Below are 22043 nucleotides of genomic sequence, written 5' to 3'. Positions count from 1 at the left end.
GCAGGGCTCTTACGTTTTCCTGTGTATTCCCGATTCCATCAATATATTTAACCGGCGAGAGGAACCCAAACACAATTTGCTGCATTACAAATGCATGCATCTATGCAGCCGACGTCGTCTACACAATTCGATTGATATCGCATGTATGTGTACATATATGGGACACCCTCCTCGGCATGCGAAATGGTTCAGATGACGCAGCAAAGACCCCCCTGCGATTTATTATTTGCCGGCATCTTCACCGGCTGATTTATTAAAAATTCAAGCGCACCCGAAGTCGCTCCGACATTCGACACGTCAACACAACCCCTTCGTTTAATATCACGCCCTCTCCGACCAATATTTTCGGCGACGATTAAAAAGTGTATCGCAATTCGAGAACCGCTGCTTCATGGATGGGCTTAGTTGGGCTTAAAGCAAGTTTTCTTGGAACCATAAAACTTTATGGTGCTGCTGAAGACGTTATCGTCTAATCGCTGGGGTGCACTGGCGGTGAGGAAAGTGAACATAATGTTTGCGGCATGAGCATGTAGGAATTTGGGAATCTTTATTTCAAAAAGGTTCAGACCTGTACTAAATCCACATTTTGTATGAACGAAAATCTTTAACGGTCCACTGCATTGCTTTTCTTGATTTATAATGTTTTTTAAATTCAGAGATGTTTTGACCAGTTTTACGCTGCAACAAGTGAGGAGCAGTTCTTGCAACGGTGCTTCAATACCATCAGGACTATGATTAATTCCCACGTACATCAACCCTGCGCGTTCAGTCAATCAGAGCACTTGCTTTCATCCAATCAAAAATGTTTATCCCGATAAAAACGCCCTACTACTCTGTTATCTGTCAAAAGTGATTAAAATTGCATGTTACTCCAGTCAGATTCCCAAATTATTTTTAATAATTGTGTTTTTAATAACTGTATTATAAATAAATAATTACCTAATGTTAAAGTTTGTATTCTGGAATTAATCTTGCCAAAAATAACACGACCTAATTTTTAATATCTGATAAATTTCCCAATTTTCACTTAAACATTTTTGCCTTAGACAATTTTACTCGTTGATATTTGGGCATTTTTATTCAAAGGTTAAAGCCTCGAGCTTTATCAGAATAAAAATGCCCAAATTCAACTCGGAAAATTGTCAAAGCAAAAAGTTTTCGTAAAATTGAAAAATGTATCCGATAAAAAATTATGTCTTGTTATTTTACCTTCGATAAATGTCCTTCTGTTTCTTACTTATCAACAATACGAATACTAATTGCATTAATTGATTTCAAAAGTTTGATTTTGGTTCAAGGAATAGTCTACTGAAATATCGCGCGACCTTCTAATTTTCTCTAAATACAATTTTATTTTAACACACGAAAGCTTTGTTACTTTAAGTAAGAACACTCGAAGTAACTGACATTACGTAAAATTTCCTGCGGTTGTTAAATAACAGAGATCATAAGGTCTTGGTGATTATACCTTTGATGCAGTTTATACCATATTGTATAAATGCTTTATTTGCCCTCCGGGCTTTCGGCTTCCTGATTACAAACATAAAAATACAATTCCAAAAATTAATATTTTTTTCCTATCCTCCACCCCTTTCTTTTTTTTACCCTTTCCCTCCTCTTCCATATCTCTTTTTCATCCATCTTATCTCCCTTCCGTTTTGATTCAGTATTTCTCCTCGTTCCTTTCTCTCTCTCATTTCGCTACATCCATTCCACATGTGCTCAATTTCCTCTGTCATACTCATACGCCTCTCATACTTCCTGTTGTATTTCAATTCTTTGATTCTTTCTTTCCCTTCTTTCTAGCTTGTCGGTGTCTTTGTTGCTTTCACTCAGCTCTACGTTCATCCATCTTCCTTTGCTCTTAATCTTTCCACTTTTTTACTGGCATACCCGTTTTTTTCTTTTCCTTTCATCCATTTTGTCTTCAAACTTTGCAGCTCTCTTTCCCGCTTTCACTCTCAGCCTATTCCTCTTACACTTTTCCTTCACTGTGTAACCTGCCGTTTCTCTGTCCACTCCTAGCATCCCTCTCAAATCTTTTTCTTGCACTTTCTCTACCTCTTCTTGTTCCTTCCATTTCCGGATCTTTGCCCCGTACATCAATATAATACTCTCTATCATGGTTTCAAACATCATCATTCTCCTCCTGAAATCCGCCCCCCCCCTTCTTTCTCTCTCTTATTTCCCAAACACATCCCACCACCTTATTTGCTTTCCTTATAATCTCTGTGATATGTGCTCTTTCATTGAATGTGTAACCCAAGTATTTGAACTCGTTTACTCGTTCTATTTTTCTTCCTTCCCAGTTCCACTCCTTCTCTGCACTCCTCTTTCTCATCATTTTCGTTTTCTCAACATTCACTTCCAGCTTTTTCTTCCTCACATACTTTTCCAGGTCCTTCATCATTTCTTTCATTTCTCTTTCACTCTTCCGTACCAGCCATCCGCTTATTCCCCTCTCTCTCATACACTCATTTTCTCTCTGTCTGCCTTGTCAAACGCTGCCCTGCAGTCTACAAACTTCTTTAATTCATTCTTTGTGAAATGATCCAGGATGTTAAAGTACGCATATTATCCCTTTCTGAATCCTGTCCGGTATCACCTTTTTTTCAATTCCTTTCCTCATCCTTTCGCTCAAAATTGACGCATCCTGTGTTTTCAGTCCATTCCATCAGTCTCTTCCGCTCTGCATTTTCCACCTTGTCTTTGGATATTCTTTCCCCATCCCTCCTCTCCTATTCGCAATTTCTTGCTCCTCTTTCTCTTATTCTTCGCTGAACAAATGATATTTGACATATGTATATAGTTTGACAGCTGATGAATCTAGGCTAAATGTTAACGGAAACTTAACTGGTTACTTTGATTACACATTTTGTGAACACACGTTACTATAGTCCATTTGACAGAAATATAACGCACTAACAGGGAATGTTAATAAGTGTGATTGCAATACAGAAATCTCATAGAAATGATTTTTTGTTGGGCAACATTTTTTAAAAAACAAAAATGTCAATTTTTCTTGTTGTAGTATATTATGTATCAAGGTTTATAAACGCCATTTTAGTCACGAATTTTATTAGACACGAGCGTAGCGAGTGTTTAAACGTTAATTTAAACATAAAATTCGAAACTGATAAACGTCAATTGACAAGTGACAACCAACTAACTTGATTTTGGGTGTCACATGATGTTTGCGATTAAAAAAGCTAGAGCTAACTTTAGCCCCTGACTAAAAAGCCCGTTGCTAACTTCACCTCGTGACTAAAATTTAATGTTTCTTACAGTCCTCGCTGAAAAATGTAAAAAGCTGTGACAGCGAATAGTTTTGTAGAAAATCCTTTATTCTTCTTATCCCGAACAGAATTTTATTCTGACGTTTGCGAGTAGTTTTTACGATCCCCAAGAAACACCGTGACTTTCTACAAAACTTAACTGTTTTTGCAGCTCCAATGGTTTGCGAGATTTTAATGATAGGCCATGAAAAATGCACCTGTACAAGACTCGATCTTCCCTCCCTTTGTATTTCAGATCTGAGAGGCGACAGCTTTGTTAACATCTGAAAGTTTTGAGTGCCATTGAAATGAATGAATAACTTGAAATGTTTTCTAACAGTGCTTTATCAACTTCTTGGCTCTTCTTACTGACAATTTTTCCTCCGGCAATTACTTAATTTTAAAATTGTCAGTGTTGTGCGTGTGAACTCTTAAAAAACAGACAAAATAGGTTTCTTCCTGTTTCTGCGAAAGCCACAAATCCGCACCGCAAGCTAATCGCTGATTGATAAATTGTAAAACAAAACCAACTAGAACCAAATCTCCGATTGTAATTTAAATTGAATTCGGTTCAGTGGATCACACTATTCTGAAAGCCTGATATTCCAATTTGCATTTTTTTAAATTCTGTTCTTATTATCGCGACAAATTGATTTCCACAAAAAAATTCTCTGACAAACGTGGTGCTTTAAAAAAAAACAAATTGAAATTTTGAGAGGGTTGCTTTCACGCCGTCCGTTTCACCTCGCTCCACCACCAACAACCTGATTACCTTTCTCGTTTATCTTAACAAGATGATGCGTGCTCTCACGGAGCAACGGTCAAATCCTTGATCGCCTGTTTGCTCACCTGATTTGAGTGTAATTGAACATATCTAACACGTGATCGGGTAATTTGCCCCATCCTCGGATCACATAACGACCTTCGATTCAATAAGTCCGGGATGGATACCGCAAAGCGTAATTAATCATTTAATTGAAAGCATGCCTCGACAAGTAGATGCATAAAGACCGACGAGGCCAAGGATTGTGAAGGACTTTTTCTTTAATGTTTATTGTATGTGTTTAGTTTAATCAATACTGAACAGTTTCTGAGTGAAATACGATTTGGAGTTCAGCTTCTGCTTTGACAAAAAGCGAGAAACTAAAATTTTCCAGTGGTGAAAAGTTTAATGTGAAAGTTGGTTCCCTGAGGGTGCGTGCGTTGAGCCGGCCACATATAATTATACTTAGTGGTTGCTAATAATTATTTGTTCATAATGATGATTAACTATTTAGAACGGACAACTTCCCCCGCTTGGCTGGGCTAATGCAAACACCGATAAGATCGGTGAATAATTTATTACGACTCGATCATAACCGTAGTTTATTCGATTATGTTACATTTTTATTATTATTACTGCGGAAACAGGACTTTCGTGTACAACGTGGAGTTAATTGCGGGGCCAAAGGTTGCGCCAACATCCGACTCTTGCCTCTATCGGAAGTCCTTCTTTTTAATTTCAATTTAAAATTGTTTCGTTTTAGAATTGGAAAAGTGCTTTTGAAGTAATTAAGAACAGCCAAGTTTTCGGAATAAAAAGATATTAATTTGTGCCGCGTTTTGCCTTGAACTTTGCTCAAATAAGTTTGCTTTTAAAATAACCACAGACGGATCGCGAAGTAAATGTGCACCTATGTGGGGAAAATGAGGAGCTGTGGGAGTATCGTCATTGATTGTGGGCAAATTCTTTTTAATTTAGCAATTTGAAAGAGGGATGTTTTTGTCGGGGTGCTCTTTCAGGACTGATAATGCTATCCGAAGCGCGAATGCGGTTTTCTTTTTTCATTTGTCCCGCTGTGAATAAACTGGCTGAAAAATGTCAATTTCTCGGTGGGAGGCCAGCCAAACCCATTAGATCGGTAAGTTTTATTTTATTCCGTCAGATACACCGGTTCCCGAAGAGCTGCAGCACTGGAGAAAAGGGTCTTGTTGGCCGTTCTCGAATTATAATCCGATTCCTGACGCATCTCCGGTATCTGCGATATCGAATCAACCCTCTAATTTTTTTCGGAGCGAATCGAGAGCGATTATGTGTCAGAGGGTGCGTGCGCGGGAGTTTCCTTTCAAACTGTGTGCTTTGATAAATATTTAAAAATTTGCGCTTGCAAAAAATTCGCAAGCGAGGAAACCCTTCAAACAAACAAAATCAGATAAAGTTACGATCAACGGACCATTATTTTTCCGTTAGCTTGGAAATCAAAGGTCTCCTTTTGTCCTTTTTATATCACTTGCGGCGGAAAAAGGAAATTTGTAGCAAAGGGTCTCCGGCTAACCGGAAAACTCGATGCTGTCACGATCTCATATGGGAGATCCTCACCCTCTCGGGGATATTTATGGTGGGAACCCCCCAGTTCATAATATTAGTATTAATATTCTGACGCATGATTTAGCCCCGTTTCCGATTTTTCTAATATTGGGTTTGTAGTTGGACGGATGATATTAAACCGTAAATCACGGCTCGGATGCATTAACCCCCAACTTTACCAATTTGCCGAATTAACACGCGCCCTTCAGCGGGTCGGGTGGTTTTTTTGACGCCCTGTAATTCATCCGACCGCCGAGGGCGCCATCCGAATCCATCCGCGGTTACTCGTGTCTTTATATAGTTGGAGCTGCTCGAAATTAATAAAGAAGATAAATGCTTCTTTACCATAAACTGTTTTCGTGAAAGCGATACGCAAAGTTCAGTTCTTTCATAATTAACTTACTGTAAAATATGTTCAGCTTAAGGTAAACACGAATAATTTAGAGAATGCTGCATATTCATAATTGACTTTATACATAAATTCTGCTTCGCATAATTTGTGTAAACACTCCAAAGAAGGTTTACCGAGGATATATTGCATATATTAGGTACTTATTTCGTATAAATCTTTGAATTTAATTGCTCCTTGCTCCCAGTTCTATGGAAAATTAAATTAGTCTCGGAAGATTCTGTATCAGTGTCAGATCTGGAGATCCGGAACAACCCGGAAATCCATTTACGACACCGAACAGTTTTACGTCGTTCACAGTTATTATAGCGCTGATGAATGCTGATGGGGCATTTTTCCCAAAACACACACGCTATTTCACCAAATAATCCCTATTTTCCGCAATGTTCACTCATTGCCTGCCCAAATATTAGCCGAGCTAATTTCCCAGTACTCTTTACGCAACGGTGAGGTTTTTATCGTAATTACTGGTAAAGATTGCGTAAAGACCCCATTACTGGACCAGTTCCACTGACATTTACGCTCGTGACATTTCCTTTATTTTTAATTCGGTAAAAGCTCGCCTCCTGTAAACTGAGCCCAACGCGTTCTCACCTTATCTAAATGTGCGCTACACTAGTCACAATTTAATGTAAACTAATGCAAAATTTACGGTTTCCTATAAACTTGCATAATAATTTCGACTGCTCCGCCGTGCAGTGTTTTCTTTAAGTATGTAAACACGTTCGACTGGGGGAAAACAATTTTCCGTGCCTTGCAGAAATACAAAAACCAATCTACAAACCTCAGCTTCGAAGTTTCCATTTTTTCGTTTGATCTGTTACTATGAGATTTATTTACGTCGTCAATTAGTCTTCTATTTCTACCTACAACAAAGGCCAATTTCCTCACATAAGTGAGTGCCTTAACGCTATAATCAACTGCACGCTGTGTGCTAATTAAACTTTAACCGTAGTTAAAGTTGAATCATTTTGCGAGCAGGTAGTCGCGGAAAATATCTGAAACGAAGAGAATTTTTTTAACGTTGTTTTAGTAGGTGACTAGGAGTAAGGCGTCGTCAATAGCTTTTTTTTTGTTGTCTGTGTAAACATGAACCGGAGACTGTGAAAACACCACATACCAGTCTTGTGAGCTTTATGCAGCGTTACCACATGTGGATACACGAACATATTGCAATAACAAATTTCGTTGTGACAACGTGCACAAAGGCGAACTTCCAGGATTATAAATTTTCCTAATCGTATAAGATGCACAAAATTAAAGAGAATCAAAGCACGATTACAAAATCTAAAAAAAAGGGTATCACACGACAGAAGTAATATACTCTCTGGAACTCCTTATGGAATAAATTCAGTAATTTCAAAACCAATGACATTAATCGAAAACGCTAAAATAGGTCAGGTCAGGTCAGTATGATGGCGTATGATGGCACAGCTCTGAAGGGGATGACGTCACAAATAGGTGCAGTAATTTAAAACCGGCGCACTTTAAAATAAAAGTTGACCTGTTTTAGCGTTTTACACAAATACCATTCGTTTTGAAATTACTGAATTTATTCCACAATGAAAATTTGGAAATAACGCAAAGCTGACTGATTCTCGCTTGCTCCGCTAAACTCGGTTCCACGAAACTTAGTGACATAAGCCTTTCACCTGGGAGCGTGTGACGTGATGCGTGACGGTGTGTCGGTGAACCTAATTCACTGCCCGAGAATAATGTCGCCGGCTTAAAGAAGTTTTCACTTCAAAAATTAATATTAAAAAGATATGAATCGTCAGGGTCGTCACACAGAAGGGATTATTTTTTAATGAAAAAATTCTTCAGGTGTTTATATTGTTCTAAACAACTTTTTTCGGACCTTTCATTAACAACCAACTTCCACGCCATTGTTTTCTTTTCAATTCTTTTTTTCTCTTGCAGGTCCAGTTTGTTTCCATTTACCGAGTAATGTTCAATTTACTTGCAGGAACATAATAATCAATGAGTCCTGCTTTGTTTTTACTCTAGGGGCAGGTATCTTAGAATTAAAGCAAGAAAATAAATTAATTTAGTTTCAAGGAAAAATACATGACCTAGTTAATTTTTGAAATTACCGTCTTAAGTCATCGCGGTTTGCGCTAACAAAAATGGAATTATTGAGAAAGCGGAAACAGTTTAGATAGTTTGAAAAATTCATAGAAATTTACTTAAAAAATTAAACTGCCATCTTTAAAAGATTGAAAGACAACAAGATTCAGTTACTACACTAAGTTGCAGGAAATGAAAAATAGGAAGTCCTGAAAGTTTCAGTTTTTGATTAAAACTTTAATCCCAGTTAACTAGTCTGACTGATATTAAATTTAAATCGGGTGTTCATTTAAATTTCTCCTCAAAGTTGGCGTCAAAGAGTCGATTGTGAACGCACCACTCCTCAATCTGCAAACAACGCAAAATATGAGGTTAGATTTAAACAGCTGGTGCGTTCACAATCGACTCGTCAACGCCAACTTTGAGGAGAAATTTAAATGAACACCCGATACAATGCATAGAGTTTCCTCCAGAATAGTTTATCATTTCCCCGTGGATTTTACACAATTAGGTACAATACCTTATTTTTTTTTAAATTATGATGAACTAAACCTCTTAAATCATATTTTCTTCAAGAGTTTACGAATCTAGTCTTGAGCATCGTCTCTACTTTAGTAAGTGTTTATAAATTAACAGTGTCTCTAGTATTTTCATTTATGCAAGAGACATCTTGGTGAAGTCTCTTTATTAATTAATTCCATCCCAAATCTCAAATCGACGTTGTCCTATCCAATCAAGGTCAGGTCCTTAAATAATGCAAGAGAGATTTGATTCTTGTTGTGGCAGGTTTTACTATCAATCATGAACAGGACTTTTCACTTCCCTTTCTCTTGGAGGTTCAGTTTGTTTTCGTGTACTGATTAATATGTAATTTCCGCTATAACAATGAATGACTCTTGTTATGCTTTATGTCAAAATTAAAGCAAAATAAAATAGGTAACTGATTTAGTTTCAAAGCAGTAGATATTTGATCTATCACCGTGGGTTAAGTTAGGTATGTCATATTGTACTCATTTTAGAAGTGTAATAGTCTCCTTTCCCAACGAGTGCGGTAATGAAATTATTATTGCACTAGTGTATCAACGAACAAATTACCTACAAAACAATAGTTTCATTTCTGAAAAATTTAAAATTCTAGTTGTTGTTATTCGGTAAGTAAGACAAGTTGATGTCATCTTGAAAAAGTTAGGTCCTATCGTCACCTTCATTAATTTATTATTCTATGAAAGTGAGGATAATAATATACGATTGATAGTAATAGATAAAACTTTGTACGTTATTCGTGGGATATTACATTATTAACGCACTATGTCATTACCCCAACTTAGCCTACGGCCTCGTGGGGCAATTCTCCACAATACTCGTACATGCGTTCATAATATCTACATCCCACTTATATCGTAAATAACTACATATTAATTAATTCTTAAATTAGAACTAAATCATTACACAGCTCAAACCAATTTACAATTTACAAAAAAAATACGTCAGTAATAAATCTTTCTGAAGTATCTTCCGAAGACCAATTTAAACCCAAAATATCCAAACAGTGGAAAATCTCGCAAAAAAATAAATTGCTTTCATATTAGCAAGAAAGATGATGAAGCAGGTCCTTCGTGAAAGAATCAACAAATTTTTTCCGGAAATGTTGACATTTTAAAATATCAATGTGAATTTTGTTGCAAATCTTTCAAGACTTGTCAAAGTTTGAAGATTCATTGTTCGAAAATTCATCTACTTTATGAAACGTTGGGTTTCAAGAAATATTCACAGAATTCCGAAGAAAAAATATACAGGACGTTTGAAAATTGCTAGTACAAAAAAATACTGGTAATTGGTGATGGTGAGTTAAAGTCATCGGCAAAACATTTTTTTAATAAAAGGCCTCTAGTTTTCGAGATAAAAATTACTAAAAATTGGGTTAAAATTGTTAGTACATACCATTGTTAGTTGCCAAAATCTTGCAAAAAAATATTTATTTTCCATATTGTTGTATAGTCCTTCATTATCACGCTTGGTTACCAAGGTTTAAAAAATACTGCCCCGCCTGAGGCGTAAAATATGCTGGGATAGGGTTACTTTATCCCTTTTGTTTAAAAAAATTAAAAATTGGTTTTTTGGATTTTTAGAGCTTCTAGATGCCACAGTTTTTTTTTTTTGTACTAGCAATTTTCAAACACCCTGTATACATTGTCTTTCAAGAAAATTATGTATCCAATATAAAATCTAATATTCCTCTACTCTACTAAAAAGAGTTCCAAAAGCAGCTCGTTCTTTAGTTTGCAATGAATTGACAAATGTTATTAATGATGTAAATGGTACAAACTATTTTTGTTTACCTATGCTGTTCTGCAACTACCACAAAAGAAAAATAAATCAAAAAGTGTAACAACCTTCGTAAAAGAAAACCTTAACGCCTGGAAGATTATAAAACAAGCAGATTCAATGGGATGTAGGTACAACCATATTATTGAAAATTTTGTCGATAAAAAAACAGAGAAAAATTATCAAAAAGTTTCAAGAAAATGACAGTCAACTATGTCAAAAGCTCCAGACCAGACCTCCACGATTTTACACAACCGTGATTTTTTAAAATTAATTTATGATTAACAAAACTTAATCAAACCTAATATCGGGTGTTCATTTAAATGTATCCTCAAAGTTGGCGTTGAAGAGTCGATTGTGAACGCACCACTCGTCAGTCTGCAGAGTAAAAACACAAACAACGCAAAAAGTGAGGTTAGATTTAAACAGCTGATCCGTGATTTGTAATCCGTGGTGGGTTTACAATTGATTCTTCAAGTCCTACTTCGAGGATAAATTTAAATGAACACCCGATATTTTATAATTTAACTAGTTTAAAAGTTTACACATTAGCGTGAAACAAGTAATTATTAATTAAATTCCTTCAAAACTCCAGGTCAAGGTTGTTTTTTTTATCTGATCGATACCAAATTCTTAAGTGATCCAACAGCTTCCAGACATGTTCCATAATTATAATTTTCCAGTGGAATTTAGATTTTAGTTTATCAAAAAATTTGTCCTTCTACACTTTTAATGAAACAAAATGAAGAATTTAATTTTTGATTTTCTTCGGGTAGGTCGTAATTTGGCGTTTTAACATCTCGTGTAAACGTCATAAAAGTATCTGCCAGCGACAATAACCCACGAAGCAATACTGCTGCCGTACTTGGCATTTTTACGTCCATTCCTGATCCAGTTTCCGGTAAGTCTGTCCGTCATCGTATTTTTAAATACGACGTAACGATGGCAGGTCGGTTTTATAACGTTTTATGACGCTAGTTCCAATCGTAAAGTTCAAATATAGTTGGCGAAGAATAGTGGAAATCTTAAAGACGACCCCGGAACTAAACCGAGCAAGCAGATAGTCCGGTATAATTGATGAGGGTTTTTATCACCGGCCGATTCCGCTTTCTGTTCACATTTTCATTTTTAATCTGACTGGGGTGGGCACGGAATGATTGGTTTTTGAGACTAGTGTACTCGTATATTCCGGACCGGAATAATCCTTCACAAATCTGATTGGTTCGTTGTTTTGTTTTTATTTTTTTAATTTGATACGAAAACGGTAAAACAAACATCTCATGGTTTATTACATTTTTTATTCGTATTTTTTGAATAATAATTTTATGTCGTCCTAAGGGCACGATAAAAGACGTAGGTATGTGTTCTGCGACGATGCATGTTATCTTGATATTGTTGACATTTTCGGACTCGAAATTTAATAAAACATACAGATAAAACCTTCAAAGAAATACGGTTTTTGTGACAACAAGCTCGAGGCATTCGAGGAAAGGATGACGGACTACCGGTGGGTTTTAGTGAAATTTAAATTTTTTCAGGGATATGGCGCAGTACTGCGCTGGAGTATGCGGCTAATTTTTCAGTCACGCTATCAAAGCATTTTGTAGGAGGAAATTAATTAGATTTATATGTTTCATTGTGTGTAATAAATTAGAAATATGTTGCAAATAGAGGGCGGGGGGTCGTGTTTTCTTTTTGCCAGTTTAGAAATAGTCTTTAAAAACATTTTACGTGTTCATCCTGGCCGTTACAATTTGAAGCCTTTTGTTGGCTTTCCATTGTGTAAAACTACACAAAAGACTTTGTTGCAAGAAATTGATTATAAAAGACAATGCAATCAACTCAGCTAACACAAAACTATCCGTCGCGTTAATATTAAATCGAGGGCCGATACGGTCTTTGTATTTTTTGTCGGCGTCATCCTAGTCTTCGTTAACGGCTAATTAAAAGGATACTTTACAGCGACGTTCAACTCTCCGAATAAATAATCACCTCATATCCTGCGCCGTTTGAAAACCTTATTTGTTTTATGACTTTTATGAGTGTAAAGCTTTGATAGTCCTGCCAACGTCAAACTTTATCGGTGACATTATCCTCGGAAATTTGCTTTTCCGCCGCTCGCTTAACGAAAAACATCGATATCGCGTTTAATCACAACGGCGCACGATAAAAACTGGACTTGATCCTGCGGATTAAAACGTTTTCAACGAAATTTCACCCGATCCGGTTACAAAACCTCCAACAATAGAACGTTTCGGCCGTTGAAAATTAGTAAATTTTCACAAAACCGAATTATATCATTAATCAGTTGATTATTTTCGGGGTTTGTTAAATGGAGTGGACGGAAGGCAGCGTCAGGAGATGATGAAGCATTCAAAAGTTAAAGGATAAGCCGAAGGGTCACACATCCTGACTGACACACGCGCACGAATATTCCAGGATAACCCGCCGCAATTTTGCGTAATTAATGGAAGAATCTGGCAGTGACGCGTTAATTGTAAACCTAAGTCTGGAAACGGGATTGCTTTATTCTCCTTATGGATTATCGACGCTATCTCGCAGGATGCGTCTTTTCTGATGGCAATTTTTTCATAATTGAATAACCCAGAGATGTTCTTTGGCAAGTGTTGCTTTGATCTCTTCAAAGGAGAACATTCCGAAGCGATAAATTCAAAGAAACCGACCTGTTATTGTCATTACATTTATTTCATTTCGGATAAAACCCTCTCTGCTTTTGTTTCTGGGATATAGCTCCTGTTTGATTTATTTTTTTAATTTCCAGACCTGAATTTTCGACTCCGAATTTATACATTTCCACTTCGTGCTCATTCATATTCATATTCCTGACGGTCTCTTGCGATTATCACTTTTTATACCGAGACATTGGATAAAGTAATTGCTCCATTGTTCTCCACGCTCCTCTACCACAAAGTAACGACTTCGCAACTATGCATTACGGGAAATTAAACTTCCAGAGGAAGATGGTCCAAAATTCTATTTCGTTTGTAGTATCAAAAATCCTCAAGTCAAAATTAAAAAAAAAAAACAGGCAAATTTAACGTACCAGTTAGATCATCAACTGCTACATCTTAAACATGTTTTGTAATATTTATTTTTTAAATCTTTTTATAAATAAGTAAAATAAGAAACCAACACTTGTTGAATTAGGTTGTCTCTTTTTATTTGGTTATCTAGGTTTAAACCGTAATGGGTAAAAACGGTTGTTTGCACAAAAAAAGCACAGATAAATGAATTAAGTTAAGTCTTAAAACAACCAACAGATATGGAGGTATTTAGCAAAAATTCATTCAATTTTGAAACTTCTCAGGTGCTGTATTTTTCTTCCATACAACGGATTCTTGATAACTACAAAATAAAAAAAAATGAAAATACAGCTAGTCAAGAGAAAATCATTTATAAAAAATAATGCTTTATTAGCCCTTCGGGTTTTTGGATTCCTGATTACAAATATAAAAATACAGTTCCAAAATGCATTTTTTTCCTATCCCCCACCCCTTTTTTTTTCTACCCTTCCCTCCTTTTCCATATCTCTTTCATCCATCTTATCTCCCTTCCGTCTTCATTCAGTATTTTCTCCCTACATCCATTCCGCAGGTGCTCAATTGTCTCTCTCTTCTCGTAGCACATTCTGCACCTTCTTCTCCTTCCGTTCGATACCTGTTTTCTCTCTCCTCGTCCCCACATCTAAATCTCGCCATCATTTTTCTTTCTTTTGCACTCTCTCTCTCCAGCTCCTCGGGAACTTCTTCTGTCATACACCTCTCATACTCCTTGTTGTATCTGGATTCTTTGATTCTCTCCCTTCTTTCTTGCTTGTCTGTGTCTTTGTCCCTTTCACTCGGCTCTACATTCATCCATCTTTCTTTTGGTCTTAATTTTTCCACTTCTTCACTGATATACCCGTTTCTCTACCGCCCACTTTCCTGCTTTCACTGTCAGCCTATTCCTCTTACACTCATCCCTCACCATGTAATCTGGCATTTCTCTGTCCATTCCTAGCACCCCTCTCAAATATTTTTCTTGCACTCTCTCTACCTCCTTTTGTTCCTTCCATCTCAGATCTCTGCCCCGTACATCAATATACTCTCCGTCATGCTCCCAAATATCATCAATCTCCTCCTGCAATAACCTCGTCACGTTCTCTCTCCTATTCGCCAAACACACCCCACTACCTTATTTGCTTTCCTCACTATCTTTCTGATATGTGCTTTATCACACTGAACGTGTGACCCAACCATTTGAACTTGTTTACATGTTCTATTTTCCTTCCTTCCCGGTTCCACTCATTCTCTTCACTCTCGTCTTCTTTCTCGTCATTTTCGTCTTCTCAACAATCACTTCCAGCTTTTTCTTCCTTACATACTTTCCCAGGTTTTTTATCATTTTTTTCATTTTTCTTTCACTCTTTGCCACAATTACCAAGTCGTTCGCAACCGCCAGTCTCCAAACTTTCTCTCTAACTCTCTATCTATCACACTCCTCTCGCTTGTGCTTTCTTTAACATTTCATCCATATCTGCCATATATATCGTAAATAACAGGGAGCGCTAAGCAGGCAGCTGTCTCACGCCCTTTGTCGTCTCAAACCATTCACCTACTTTCTCTTCCATCTTCACTTTGTTTTTTGTTCTCGCGTATATCAACTCAATCTTCTGTAGCAGCCATTCCCTTACTCTTCTCTCTCCTCTCTCTCTCTCATATACTCAAACATTTTTTCTGTGTCCAGCTTGTCAAACGCCGCCCTGAAGTCTACGAACAGTGCATACATCCTCGTCCTTTTATTCTTTAATTCGTTCCTTCTTAAATGGTCCAGGATGTACACATTGTTCATAGTACCCCTTCTCTTTCTGAATTCTGTCTAGTTGTCCGGCACCACTCTCTTTTCCTCGATCTCTCTCTTCATCCTTTCGCTTAAGACTGACGCACACAACTTATATTCTGTGTTTAGAAGAGTTATTCCACGGTAGTTTCTGCTCTATGTTTCTCTCCCTTTTTATAAATAGGGCAGTTTACACTTTCTCTCCAGTCTACCGGGAATCCCTCTCCTCTCCATACGTCATTCAGTAGTTCAACCATTCTCTCTACTATTCCTTCGGTCCAACACATCCATGCTTCATTCTGCACTCCGTCTCTCCCCGGTGTTTTTCTCTCTACCTATTCTACTGTGATTTCTGTTCTTCTTTGCGCTTCTAGGAATCTATTTCTGTCGATTTTGGTCCTCTTCTATTTTCTTAACGACTTTACTGCTTTCTTCTTCATTTGTTCACATTCTTTATTACACCACTCATTTTTCCTTCTTGTCCCTTTTGCTCCCTTGACTAGTATCTTTTTTTTGTCGTTGCTTTTTCAATTACTTCTTTCAGTTCTACCACCATCTTCTCTACATCCTGCTCTTCAAATCTGACTTTTTTAGTCTCCTCCAATACTCTTCTACTCCTTGTTAATCCCATATTTTTATTGTCACCTTCTTCTGCTCCTCCTTTAATTGTCTTGCTTTTCCCCTTTCTTCATAGTTCGTTTCTTCTACATTTATTTCTAGATTATGTCTTGTAAATAGTGACATACAACATAATGAGAATTTAGCAATCCAACGTGAACGGTGAGTATACAGGGTGATTTTGAAAGTTGTGCAGATATTTTAATCACGAGCTACTGGCTTCATGTAGAACTCGGAAAAAACATTTAAAAAATTCTATGTCAAAAAATAAAATGACATTTGTTTTTTGACCTACAATTTTTTTTTACTGCTTTTAGTTTTCTACGTTGTCCTACAACCTCGTAGGTAAAATTTCGGCACATTTTAAAAATACACCCTTGTATATCATGTTTTATGAAATGTACGCCAATGCGAAGTAACCTATAGGAAATATGTTTTAAAACAAGGAAACCGCAAAATCACCCTGTATTAGCCGTTCACGATTGTTTTAAACACGCAGCAGGCCAAGATATTTTTTTATTAAATTGGCGTCAGGTCCTGTCATATGACGTTACGTTTTAAATATTCGCCTTGTTGTCAATTGCGTCATTAATTTAGTTAATAATAATTTGCCCATTTTAATATATTAGGAATTTTCTTAAACGAGAACTGCGCTACAAATAGCTATGTTTCATTTCAATTAAAGTTTTAGATTATTATTGTTCCTAATGCGTCCAGTTATTTAAAAAATTTAGCAAACGGGCAGCAGTGTTTGGTTCAGTCATAACCTGAAATAGATTTATTATGACAAATCACAATACTGCCAACTCAAATGTCAGATTTTCACAAATGGTCCGAATTTCTTCACTTCATGCACATTTGAAGTTTAATTTCTTTTTACTGTTAATTTTTACTCTCATAACCTACCATTTTGTCGTTGTTAATGTTAATAAAATACGTGCAACGGACGTTTCTCAACTACTTTATTTTCTGTTATTCTGTGGTACAAGTACCAACTACAATGTCCACACAAGTGCGCTAGATAGCGCCAGCAAATCGCAAACAGAGTATTTTGATACCAATTATAAACTAATTTTAACACCTCCACTTATCAAAATAATCTGAACCTAAAAGAACTTCAACCATTAAACAATATTCTGAATCCCTAATTTACTCAAAAAATAATTATGCCTTACGCTAGGTAAACCTTTGGTTAACAGGTCTGCAGGCATTTCAGAAGTTGGCAGATAAACTATCTTTACTAGGTTGTTAGCAACAGATTCTCTAACAAAATGATGTCGCACATCAATGTGCTTAGTTCGTTTATGGAACAAAGGATTTTCTGTCAACCTCTGAGCACCTTGGTTATCGTTAAACAGAACAATTGAATAGTCACAGCTTGCAATTTCTGACAATAAATTTTTCAGATATATAGCCTCTTTACAGGCTTCAGCAATCGCCATGTATTCTGCTTCAGTGCTCGATAAAGCTACTGTCTGCTGTTTTTTACATTCATAGGATATTACAGCACCTGAAAATTTGAAGCAAAACCCGGTGTAGGATTTCCTATCTATTGCATTTGATGCCCAGTCTGCATCGACAAAACCTTCCAAGTTACAATTATCATTAGTAAACATCAATCCATATGATTTAGTTTTTTGCAAATATTTCAGTATTCTTTTTGCTTGTTTCCAATGGACTGACGTAAAGCAATTATTGAACTGACTTAAATAACTAACACTGTATGAGATATCAGGGCGCGTTAACGCTGATAAGTACATAAGGCTTCCTATAAGTTGTTGGTAAGGATACTGTTTACAAACATCTTCTGACTTTTCTAATCTTAAATTTGTATCTATGGGAGTATCAGCACCTTTACAATCTGACATGTTAAATTTCTTCAAAATATATTCTACAAATTGCTTTTGATCTAAGGAGATACTGCCATTTTCATACATTTTTACCCTTATACCTAAACATTGTTTCAGTTGCCCTAAATCTTTAATTTTAAATTTTGACATTAAACTCTTTTTCAACTCATCTGTCATAGTTTCACTATTAGAAAAAATGAAAAAATCATCTACGAAACCTGCTATTATTATCCGCTCCTTCCTAAATTTTTTACTATACAAACAAGGTTCCAATTTTGACTTCACATAGCCTAACTCTAACAAACAATCGTCGACTCTTTTGTTCCAAGCTCTAGCAGATTGTTTTAGACCATAGATTGCACGTTTTAGTTTTAGTACACAATTACTTTTACATTCTAAATTTGGTGGAACTTGCATGTAAACATTTTCATCAAGGTAACCATTCAAGAATGCTGTTGTTACATCTAAATGAGTAATTGTAAATTTGAGTTTTACACTTAAAGCAAATAACAATCTTAAAGTTGAATATCTAAGAACAGGTGAATAGGTTTCTTTGTAGTCCACACCTTCTTTTTGGGTGAACCCCTTGGCTACTAGTCTCGCTCTAAATCTCACTTTGTTGTCACTTTCAAATTTCTTCTTAAAAACCCACTTACACTGTACCACTCTGTCTGCCTTCTTCACATCTACCAATTCCCATGCTTGGTTGTCTTCGAAAGCCTTCAGCTCTTCCTTCATCGCTTGTCTCCACATCTCCTTTTCTGGCCCGTTCATCGCTTCTTCATAAGTGATTTCTTCACCACACGATTCCGATTCGTCCAACACACATAGGTTTGTCAAACCGTACCTGTTGACCGGTCGTCTTTCACGCTTGCTGGATCGTGCAGGGATTTCTTCTTCAGAAAGTGTATGGTTTGCATCATCTTTCGTTGAATATGAGCTCGATGTGTCACAGACATACGTAGGATCATCCGGATCTGAAACAGTGTTGTCTTCTTCTGTCGAGTCTTCATCCTCCACTTGTTGTACCTCGGGTACTTTGTCGTTTTCCTTCACTTCTATCTGAGACTTGTCCGAGTTGATTTCATTCTTTTCCATGATTATCACATCTCTGCTCGTAGTGACTTGCCTCGTCTTTGGGTTGTAGAGTCTGTATCCTTTCACATTCTCTGGATAACCTACAAAAATGTATTTGGTCGCTTTCTTATCCCACTTTTGTCTTTTGTTCTTGGGTATATGCACCATTGCAGGGCTTCCAAATACTCTAACATGACTGACATCAGGTTTCCTACCTGTCCACCTTTCAAATGGTGTCATCTGTCCTAGACCTGAAGCCGGCGACCTATTCTTGAGGTATACTGCCGTATTGACTGCCTCGGCCCAAAAACTCTTGTCTAGTTCAGCTTCAAAGAGTAGACATTTTGCACGTTCAACTATTGTCCTGTTGAAACGCTCACAGAGACCGTTCTGCTCCGGAGTATATGGGTTGGTCTTCTGATGGGTAATTCCTGCTGCTTTCAAGTAGCTTTCCATCTGTTGTGAACAAAACTCCCCTCCATTGTCGGTTCTCAATGTTTTGATTTTTGATTCAGTTTGGTGCTCAACCATACCTCGAAATTCCTTGAAACGTTGTAATGCCTGGTTCTTCTCCTTCAAGAAGTACACAAATGACATTCGACTGGCATCATCTACAAACAGGAGAAAATATTTAGCTTGACCAATTGACTTGGTTTCCATCGGTCCGCATAAATCTGAGTGTACCACTTCTAGTAGTTTCTTGCTTCTATGGTTTGCCGACGGAAAAGGTAAACGGGTCTGTTTTCCTTCACAGCACACTTGACAATTCGATTTCTGAATGTCAGCTTTCTCGTTGTAGAATACTCCCTCTACAGCGCCTTCTTTCATTCTTTCAAGGTCATTGCTGTTGATGTGTCCTAGTCTTCTATGCCACGTCTTTGCATCTGTAGCCTGAACCACCGTCGCTGCCAACACCTTCTCGGACTTCACTGTGTTCAATTTGTACACCCCATTTTCCAATTCTGCTACTCCTATTAGCACTTTCTGTTGATTATGGATGTGACAGATATTCTTCTTGAACGATACTGTATTTCCATTCGCCACCAACTGGCTAACTGATAACAGATTTGTTGTGAGGTTAGGAATGCATAAAATGTTTCTCACTGTGATGTCAAACTGAGAATTCTTCACTCTTGTAGTGATTTGTGTATCCCCGGCACATTTGACTGGCATAGACATCTGATTTGCAATAATAATTTCTTTCATTTCGTGCACTTGTCGAACTCGCTGTAACTTTTCTGGATTTGGCGTCATATGAGCACTTGCTCCCGAGTCTACATACCAATCTTCTGTACTGAATTTGCCGTTTAGAAAAGCCGCACTAAAAGCATTAGCTTGCCTCTCTTTCAATTCAGGACACTGGTTTTTGTAGTGGCCAATTTTCTTACAGTTATAGCATTTTATCTGCTTACCCGTTTTATCTGGCGTTTGTTTTTGTTTTCCGCCACGGTCGGTGTTTTTTGTTCGCTGTTTCGACCAAAACGCAGATTCTGTTTCAGTACTTCCGACCTCAGAACTCATGTCAAGCAACTTTGTTTTTATGACGTCAGCACTGATTTCTATTCCCGAATGTTCGATGGCCATTATCATTGGTGCGAATTTTTCAGGAAGTCCAGCCAATAGCAATGAACCAATCCACTGCTCGTTGATTTCGAAACCCGTTCCTTTTAATCTTTGCGCTGTTTCCACCATTTGAGACACATAACTTGTCATGGAGTCACAGTTGTCGAGTCGAATGGATATCAATGTTCGAAGTAAACTGATTTTTCTTGTGTATCCTGAGTCATCGAATAACTGTTTTAGCTTGTTCCATAAGGCACTTACCGTGTTCTCATTCTTGATGTGCACATATAACGTAGGGTCAATTGTCATCACGAGCTTCGCTTTCGCTTTTCTTTGATCAGCTTCACTCAAATCGGCTGGTAACGCATCAATGTCGATACCTTCCAACACCAAAAAATTTCTTGCTGCGAACGCCCAATCGTCGTAATTTTCACGTCCTTTTAACTTCGGAACGTTGACCAGGTAGCTTGATGACGACATTTTTCACACAACACGAAAATTGATTTCTAGAAATTACTTGAGAAATTATTAGATTTGCGGGTCTGGGCTGGTCTGGGCCCATAACCTAATAAAATACGTGCAACGGACGTTTCTCAACTACTTTATTTTCTGTTATTCTGTGGTACAAGTACCAACTACAATGTCCACACAAGTGCGCTAGATAGCGCCAGCAAATCGCAAACAGAGTATTTTGATACCAATTATAAACTAATTTTAACAAATGTTACGTCAGATATTTGTCAAATAAACCAACAAAAGATATCCGGTTGCAAATAGCCGAATAAAAAATGTTCATAATTGCCATATTGCCAACTCAAAGAGTCTTTCTTTATCACCCTGTAGAACAGGATTGTGTGCAATTTTTTTTTACAATTATTCCAAAAATGAAATCTTCAAAATCAGATCATCCGTCTCAAAAATGGTAAAGGTACTTAAATACCGACTGGTGGAACTTGTAACTCTCTCACTAGCGCCAACCTGACACTTTGACAATTCAGGTCTATAAAGAATGAGAGTTAGGGTTTTTTACGAGTTAAGTTGGTGACAATTGCGCTGTGATCAAGCTGTTTGACATCAACTTGTCAAAACTACCGAAAACAAATAAATTTGAAATTGTACAGTTGCAAAATTAGTGAAAGTGTGATAATGATTGTATTTGTTTATTTACATTCGAAGGACACCTGTGATGACGCATTGAAAGTCTTGAGGGTAAACTTTTCCTGTGTTTGTATATTTTACAAAAGTTTGATTGATTTTGAAACATCTGTTAAAACATTTTCAGTCTGCTAAAGATTTTAAGCTCCGACGTTGGTCTATATCTTCGGAGAGAAAGAATCAACGTTAAGTAACTAGTTTTGATATTTTTTCACATTTTGATGAAAATATTTTGTCTTAGAATAAATCTGAAATTTTCACAGAAAAGTTATTATTGTGGCTACGGTTCAATTTTTCCTTTAATGTCTTTCCGATACAATAACGGAAAAATGTGTGATCCCAACAGGCCGAATCCCTGTCGCTGATTCTGTTATTTCTTATTAGTATTTACAGCGACGTTAAGTCCTGCCTTCCAAACAGCACAGCTTACAAAAATCGAAAATCCGTCTGGTTCTAAATATACTCGTATTTGGTGCAAGTTAGATAATTAAGAGAGATCATTATAGCCATCGATTTAT

General features: G+C 37.0%; 1 protein-coding gene and 1 long non-coding RNA gene across 2 annotated transcripts in view; one reads left to right on the top strand and one right to left on the bottom strand.

Moving 5' to 3' along the window:
- The window catches only part of Con (Connectin), a 258429-nt gene that overhangs the window by 33337 nt on the left and 203049 nt on the right, over positions 1–22043 (top strand). The gene's annotated exons all lie outside the window — the stretch shown is intronic.
- On the bottom strand, positions 16826–21084 carry LOC138133446 (uncharacterized). The gene is made up of 2 exons (XR_011160372.1): positions 19023–21084; positions 16826–18908 (listed from the first exon to the last, which is right to left on the bottom strand). It is a non-coding gene; the product is annotated as an uncharacterized lncRNA (long non-coding RNA).

This window comes from Tenebrio molitor, chromosome 6, assembly GCF_963966145.1.
Source record: "Tenebrio molitor chromosome 6, icTenMoli1.1, whole genome shotgun sequence".
Taxonomy (NCBI): Eukaryota; Metazoa; Arthropoda; class Insecta; order Coleoptera; family Tenebrionidae; genus Tenebrio; species Tenebrio molitor.
The sequence above is the reverse complement of the archived record's forward strand: the minus strand, read 5'-3'. Positions and strand labels throughout refer to the sequence as shown.